At 44.5% G+C, this 8,746-nt stretch overlaps 1 pseudogene; it reads left to right on the plus strand.

Moving 5' to 3' along the window:
• The first annotated feature begins 8,452 nt into the window (after positions 1-8,452).
• The window catches only part of LOC124664929, a 54,800-nt pseudogene continuing 54,506 nt past the window's right edge, over positions 8,453-8,746 (plus strand).

Below are 8,746 nucleotides of genomic sequence, written 5' to 3' on the forward strand. Positions count from 1 at the left end.
ATATGAGAAAATGTACCCCTTATGATGGGTCCTAGAGGCATTCCCATCTGCAAGTATAGGATTCATTAAGACATAATTGCCTCACCATAGCAATTAGATCATTGGTCCCCGACATAAACCCCTCTAATGCAACTCAGAATATTGGAAAACTATTTCTGTCATTCCGTCCCTTACAACACTCATTCATTACATTAAAGTGTAGCCCTATGAGTCTATATAGGTGAAGTAATATGCAGTCGACGTCCGCATAAAACCATCATAGAACAACATAAAAGATAAAAACTTGACCAAATACTCATTGCACATCATATAGAATCACAGCCAAATCATCATATGCCCTCAGGAACATGGGGAACAACTCACAAGTGTCAAACATGATATGGAACAGAGGCATAATGATTACAACACAATCTGAATATATAATCTTTCCACCAAATAATGACAACGTACCAATCACAAACATGCAACTAGCCCTTAAAACAATATCCGGGGTTCAATCAAACACAAACTATGAGGGGGAATGAAGTCGATCTCATAGATGATGATGGTGGTGATGACGGTGCTGATGGAGATGTTGATGGAGATGCCTTCCCCTATGCCAAGGAGGACTGATGATGACAATTGCGTCGATTTCCCCTTCACCGGAGGCACTGGTGCGGCAGGATCTGCCCTCTCCAGAAGTAGGAGAGAACATTCGCCTCTGCCGCTGCCTCAATAAATATCAGAAAAATATGGCTTAGGTTTTGGGTGAAACGGAGGTGTCTGTATAAAGGAGGGCCTGAGGCGACGCTCGAGGGCGAAACGAGCCTAGGTATAGCACCTTGGCAGGGGCATGCCACCTGGTCTTTTGACCCTCGTGGCCTCCCTTGCGTGCTTCTGTGGCCCACCGGTCCTTCTCCATGTGAAAACATGATCAGGTATTTTTCTTCGATTTTTAGGTGTCCAGAAGGTCCCTGAAACAGCAAAATACGAAAAAGGAGATTTTTTGTCTCCCAGAAATTAAATACCAATGAAAGGTACTTTGTAGGAAAGTCTCGGAAATCAACTAAAAATGGATATATAATGATTTATGATGGAAAATATTAATGAAAACTAATCATATGTGTTACAATGTTGATGATGTAAAATGCACGTATCAACACCACATGCTAATAAACTCAGGATCAGTTAAGCATGTCATTGTAAACATATAATTTCCTCAAGAGCGTCAACTAAGGTATCTCTTGCCTCTTGGTAGGAAAAGCCCATTTTTATTTTTTCTTTTGTTTGTGGGTCAGCTTATCCATACTTCAGAAGACAAGACAACAAACAAAAAATCACCTCATCACTTTATTTTATTTACTATTTGCATAGCTTTTTTATAAAAAAGGCTTCACAGAATGTTCATGCTGTAAACTTCCACCATGATGCATAGCATGGCTTTGGTTATCGGCCCAGGCATCTCTCTCATTATATGCATACTCCATAGTGTTCCATTTCATTTCACATCGACGAGCATCCATAGAAAAAATAACATGATATCACTAAGAGTGCAATGTTTGAAAGCTTTCTCTGGAATAACATGGTTAAGCTAACAAATAATTTATAAAATGTCAAACACATAACTTACATAGTGGTGTCACCTCCACGCCCTACTTTCTCATGAGTTTTAAAATACACATCACACATATTATACTTTGAGTAGGAAGTTTCACATATATAGGTAGGTATGGTGGGTGTTTGGTTTGAGGTGTTTGCATACAAGTCTTAGCTTGTTTGAGTGTTCCATTTTATTTCACATCGATGAGCATCCATAGGAAAAATTACATGATATCAATAAAGAGTGCAATGTTTGAAAGCTTTCTCTAGAATAACATGGTTAAGCTAACAAAAAACTTATAAAATGTCAAACACATAACTTTCCATAGTGATGTCACCTCACAGCCTACTTTCTCATGATCTTTAGACTACACATTTTTTTGAAGTACTTGGAGGCATAGCACACATATTATACTTGGAGTAGCAAGTGCCACATAAGTAGGTATGGTGGGTGTTTGGTTTGAGGTGTTTGGATACAAGTCTTAGCTTGTTTGAGAATTTTGAGCTAGGAAAAAGATCTAAAAGCATGCCATAGTGTCCTTAGTGCTAATCATTTATTATCAAACAAGTCTCTTAGTATTAAACATCCATGCATATGAGAAAGGTAGCACTAAATAAGGCACTAGCAAACTATCATTCATCAAAGTATTTAAAACTAGCAACACTAAGCATAACTTTAAATTTCAGCTTTTTTTGTTTTTATTCCCGTTTCTTTTCATAGTACACAACTTATTATAATCATGAGATAGTTTATTTCAGTAGATCTTTCCTAAGCATGAAAATATCTATCATGGTGGTCTCATTTATTTCCAGGCAAAACTATACATAACACCAAACAAAGATGTTTCAAGTTTCTACAATTATTCTATGTTGCTCAAAAAATAAAGTTTAGAGGTTTGCGAACTGAGAGTTTATTAGGTCCAGTGGGGTGAATTGGGCATCCCCAAGCTTATGGTCTTTACCATTCTTGGATATATCTTGGTTTGGTGTTCCTCCATTCCCCGTCAAAAAACTTCAACACAAAACTTTCTCCCATTTTCTTTTCTATGGGATGATATTAGTGCCATAATATGACTTTTTTTATGGTAAAATCAAAATGTCATAGCTTTATGACGTTCTGGCTTTTGGCCGTCGTTGGCCACTCGTGCGGGGAGGGGGGGGAGCTAAAGCCCTAGAAAATACGTGACGTTATTGGGAAAAACGTCATTGGCAATTTAGGTCAAAACGTCATTAGCAAAATTAAGTGGCCTACGACGTTTTCCTGCCGATTGCGACAAATCAATAACGTCATTGGCATTTGGCTCATCTAAATGGTATGTGTTTGGCTGCCATGTCATCCATTTTTTGCCTATGTGTCCACTTTTCGGGTCCCACGCGCCTCACACGTGTCACTAGAAGCAAGCCGGCATGAACTGGCCGGCATGCAGGACCAGCGGTAACGCGCCAGGAGCAAAGGCGTCTTGTTATTTTTTCTGTGCTCGTCCGGCCGCCCGTTGTCTGTCCTCTAACTAGTGCTAGTTGTTGGTGGGTATTCTCTTCTTTTGGGCTCTCCTCTGTTGGGTTGGCCTACCCTAATGTATATGGTGACGGCCCATCCGGTGGTTGAGTGCTTGGCACGGCCGGCCTATCCGGTGGTTGAGTGCTTGGCCGACGGCCCATCCTCTGGCAGGTTGGAGTGGCTCCCGATGGAAATAGCTGGCAAGAAATTGCGCTTGCGGGGACTCGAGACCCTCGGCTGGCGTGCCCGCCGCCCTGCTCCTCCCTACCGCTTACTACTGATACGCATTGTTGACACAAGAATGGTTGTCCATGTATATAGACATGATAGACTAATCGGTTGTCTTCAAAATAGGTGCTGGTCGACCGCTCCACCTCGACCAAATCCCTCCGACCGGGTGCATCTAGGGTTCCTCCTCCCGACGGCTCCGCATGGCGGCGCGGTTCCCAGCTGCTCGGCGGTTCTTCTAGGTCCCAGGAGCGTCGTCGCGTCGCCGTCGGCAGGCCGGCACGCCCATCCCGTGTCGGCAGCGGCCGTTCGATTATGAGCCCGCCGACGTACTGCTGTGGCAGAAGATGCCGCAATGGATTTCTTGGAGTGATCCAAATCTCGGGAGAAGATACGGAAGCGCAAAATTCGCTCGGTTAGTCTTCGAGCACGCCCTCTCCCCATTCTGAATTTCCTGGAGCCCGCCGTCTTATGAATTTTCTTTTCTACTTGTGGCTTATTTATCCTCTTTTGTTCTTCATCATCTCGATTCTTTGGTGGAATAGGGTGTAAAAGGTTTAAGTGGATTGATGATCCGGCTGGATGCACATCACAAGCAATTAGTTCGTGATCTGGGTGATCTTGTTTGGGATCGAGATGAAAGGAATTGAGAGGCTCCGGGCAGAAATTGAGGAGGCTCCGGGAAGAAAGTTTACGCTTCGCTGCAAGGAAACAGAGCAACCTTTGAACCAAAGAAAATGAATGGCTTCATGGTTTGGGTGTTATACTGTAGCTTTTGTCATCTTGTTGTACCTGGGTGATGTGTAGGACTGAAATTGGGGTGAATTCGGTGATACTGTTGGTCGGGAGGAGAAGAAGCTAGAGTATATGCTAGAATTATTGTGTTGTAATTCCAACCATTTGTACGTTCGTGTTCACAATGTTTAGTTCCTGAATTTGAACCATGTCTATGTATGTGTGCAATTCTGTTCGGTTGAAAATGTGTTCTGTTGAAAATGAGTTACGTTTGAAAATGTGTAGCAACTCCTTTTGCACGGCGGCGCGCACCATATATGGTCGCCGGCGTCGGCCATGCACGGCGACGCCGCCATATATGGTCGCGCGCGTCGGCCATGTATTGAAAAAATTGGGCATGGATTCCCCAAAAAATTGGGCACAAATTCAGGAACAAAAAGCTGACATATTCAACATAAATTCTGGGAAAAACAAGCTGGCATGTTCAGCATAAATTCACGGGCCAATGACAACCTGACACATAATCTGAAATAAAGCCGACATTACACTGACTACGATTCAAGCTGCTATTCATCCATTACACAAACTATAGATTCAAGCTGATATTCATCTTCTTCGGAAGCTGAATGATTCCTAGTCCTATTTCCTCCATCATCATCATCATCATCACTGCAATATTGGTACATTGTACGATCAACCTCCTCGATTTCTTCGGGCACAACCTCCTTGCTCCGTTTCTTGAGTTTGTCCCACAATGACACTTCCAAGTAGCACACGTTCTGGTCACTTCTCGTCCTACTCTCGTGCAGTGCCTTCTTTATCTTGCATAGGAACTTGCTGGAATCTTCATCTTGATATGATAGTCCGGCAACACCGGGTCCTGTTCATTTTCTTTTACACTCCATAGATATCTATGGTGAAATTTCTGCACAACTTGCCATTTTCCTTTCAACTTGGTGTCTGGCACATAAAAGACCTTGGTTGCTTGTGATGTCAGAATGAAAGGATCATTCTTGTACCAAAACTTTTCTGTGTTAACACTTTTGAAGTGTCCATCATCGTCGAATCCGGGTTTCCTACCACAAGGTCAAACCCAGTCACACCGGAAGAGGACAACTGACCGATGGACGCCACCGCTGGAGTTGTATTGCAATCTGATGATGGATTTGAGCTGACCAAAGAAGTCAATGTTGTTGCCATCATGATCTCCCTCAGAAACGATTCCACTATTTTGTGTCTTTCTGTTCTTCTCGCGGTCAACAGTATGGTACCGAACACTGTCAACAACACATGCCGAATATAGTCTCACTCTAAAATCTGGTTTGCACGCCTAAGCATATAGATCAGGACAGACATCATTTCGCACTTTTTCCAATCTGCAAAAAATCAACCGAGGGGTGAAGTAACACACAGAAAATTTATATCATGAACTTTTCCAATCTTCAGAAATAAACCAGCTAAAGATCTCACATGAGTCTGAAACCATCTAGAAAAGTTCTTGGCAAGCCATCTATCAACATTGATCTGACCACCTCGTTGGTTCAACTCTTGTTTGCACAGGCTGGAATGGCAACATAAAATAGATCCTAATTATTATTTGGACAACCTGCAATAACCTATCTATATATGGGGATGAAGAGAAACGTACTCGATGTATGGATCAACCTCAGGGAAACTTCGGAGCACATACCACACCATGTTGTCATAGTCCTCACCTGCATACACATATTGAGAGGCTCCAATAAATTTCACACCGTGTTTGAAAACAGACACATCACCAATATGTGAATCATCCCGCTCTGGATTTCTGCTTGGACGGTTGAATCTTGTTTCAACATCGTCGAAGTATCTCGAGCAAAATGTCAGGCACTCATCAACAATATATGCTTCGGGCCAATCGAGTCCCTCCAGCTGGCATTATTCAGGACATAACGCTTCAATGTTAGCAACCTTCTTTCGGTAGGTACATCCAACGGTAATGCAGTGGGCCTCTAAGCCTTGCCTCTTTTGGTAAATGGATGGTCAAATGCACCATCACGTCGAAGAAAGATGGGGGGAAGATCTTCTCAAGTTTGCAAAGAATAACTACGATTTCCTTTTCAAGACTGTCCAGAACGTCTCTCTTCAGTGTTTTGCAGCACAGCTCTCTGAAGAAATTTCCAATCTCAGCAACCGCTTCATATATGTCTTCATGGATTGTTCCTCGCAGGCCAGCCGGTAAGATCGCTTTGAAGCAATATATGACCAGTCATCGGTCTTCAGCCCTTGAAGCTTGCACTTATCGGCAGCCACACACTTGGATATGTTGAGCGCGTACCCATCACGGAAACCTCACAGCTTTTATGAATTCACAAAATGCAATTTTTTCTTGTTTACTCATTGTATACCACGCATGTGGCATCTCAAAAGAGTCAGCTGAAACAGGCTGCAAATGCAGAGTCACGTCTTATGCCCATATCTTCCAAATCAAGCCTTGAATTCACGGTGTCCTTTGTCTTGCCTTGTATGTTCATGAAAGTACCAATCGGATTGTCACGAGTGTTTTTCTCGATGTGCATTACATCGAAGATTATGCCTCAGCTTTAGATCTTCCCGGTATGGCAAGTCCCACAAACATGACCTACGGCTCCAACAACGACCGTCCTCACGTTTCCTTTTCTTACGAAGCTTGCACAGTATCACATCTCTAATCCTATCAAGCTGTTCCTTCGGCTCTTAAGAGTGAATTCCGGCGGCTTCTCACGCCTTTCGGTAGCACCATTGTATTCTTTGCTATTTCTCCAAGGATGGTGACAGAGGTAGCTAACGGCGGTGCCCAATAAAGCAGATTTTGTTCCTTAATTTCTTGGAGCAATTCTCTTTTGTCACAATGCACACATGCACGGTAACCAGATGTGGCCCTCCACGACAATGTGTGCGGTGCCGGATAATCATGAATGCACCATAAGATTGCAGCATGGAGATCAAACTTATCCGGACTATTGGCATCATATGATTTTACACCTTTCCGGAGCTCCTGCAGCTCTTCCATCAAAGGCTCCATGAAGACATCAAAATCTTTTCCTGGAGAGGATGGACCCGGGGATTAGCAATGTCAACATGAAGTTGGACTGATCCATACATGCCCACGGTGGAAGGTTGTATGGCTACCACGAATACATGCCACATGCTTGTAGGAGTTGCTCATATTCCAGTAGGGATTAAAACCATCCGTGGCGAAGTCCAAGCCTTATGTTCCGGGCATCAGCGGCTAAAGTCTTTATGAATATTGTCAAAATCCTTCCATGCATCCCCTGTCTCTGGATGAGCGAGATCATTCTCCACATCTTGCCGCTTCAGTTTGTGCCATTCGTACTTCCTTTGATTGCTCCTTTGAAAGAAACATTCTTTGCAGCCATGGAATCGATGGGAAGTGCCTCGGCACCTTCTGCGGGATCTGTCTCCTACCATCGGCATCTTTCCATCTGGAGGCTTTGCACTTAGGGCAATTATTCTCCTTGGCATAATCCTTCCGGAACAATACGCAGTTATTCGGGCACACATGGATACTCTCATAACCAAAGCCCAACCTGCATCGGATTATGCTAGAGTGCCTCCTCGTATGACTTTGAGTATTGAGCTAGTAGGGTATTGCAAGGCCAAAATCAGGAGTATCGCGTTGAATGCAACGTTGCTAATCCGGTAGTACGACTTGGCCTGAAGTAACTGAGTGTGAGTGAAAACCTTGACATTGTACCCCCATCGCTGGCTGCGCGCTTGGCTTCCTCTATGAACTCAGCAAATATAGTGTCCTTTCCAGGACCTTGCGGTTCTGACTTGTACAAATCAGCAAGCAGATCAGGAATTCTATCATCTTCATAAACATCTTCCTCTTGCAAACCAAAATAGTGTGTCTCTGCATCACCTCCACCAACATGGTGGGCCCCTGCATCACCTCCATGTCCAGCCTCAGGTTCACCTCCATGTCCAGCCTCAGGTTCACCTCCATGTCCATGTCCGACTCCGGGTGCACCTCCTTGTCCTCCATATCCAGCTTCGGGTACAGGATGTAATGGTTCTCCATGGAAGACCCATCTGTCATAAGTGCTTGCCATCCCAAAAGAAGCAAATGAGCCTCTACTACATCTAGAGGTTTTTGTGCACCGGTTGAGACAACTACGACATGGGCACATCACACGATCATCATTAGCAGCACTCAAGCGAACAAAGCTGCATAAACTCTGCCACTCCCTTTGTGTGTTCGGGGGAAAGCCTTCTAATTCTTGTTGTAATCCGGCGTCTGTCCATACTGCGGAAGAACAAAATGATGCAATTAGCAAACACCCTAAGCGCACGGCAGTTCAATTTCAAGCAATGCACGGCAGTTCAATTCGATTTTGTGGACTGATGAAGAAAAATAGATCGAGAGGAGAGATGAGAGGGGTGCAGAGCCCGGGAGATGCGGAGGGGGGCTCGTCGTGGGAGAGAGGGCCGGGGCTCGTCCTGGAGAGGGACGAGGGCTCGTCTGGAGAGAGCGAGGGGCTCGTCGTCGGCGAGCCAGATGGACAGCAGATCCCTTGCTCCGGACGCGGCGCGGCACACCCGCCACTGCTGTCACCTCGGACTCGGTACTTTAGTCCTAGTAACAGCACATATTGGATAACGAGGGTCCGATGACCCGTGCACGCGACGAAGAAGACGATCGAGAGGGAGAGATGAGAGGGGTGC

This window comes from Lolium rigidum, chromosome 6 (genome assembly GCF_022539505.1).
Source record: "Lolium rigidum isolate FL_2022 chromosome 6, APGP_CSIRO_Lrig_0.1, whole genome shotgun sequence".
Taxonomy (NCBI): Eukaryota; Viridiplantae; Streptophyta; class Magnoliopsida; order Poales; family Poaceae; genus Lolium; species Lolium rigidum.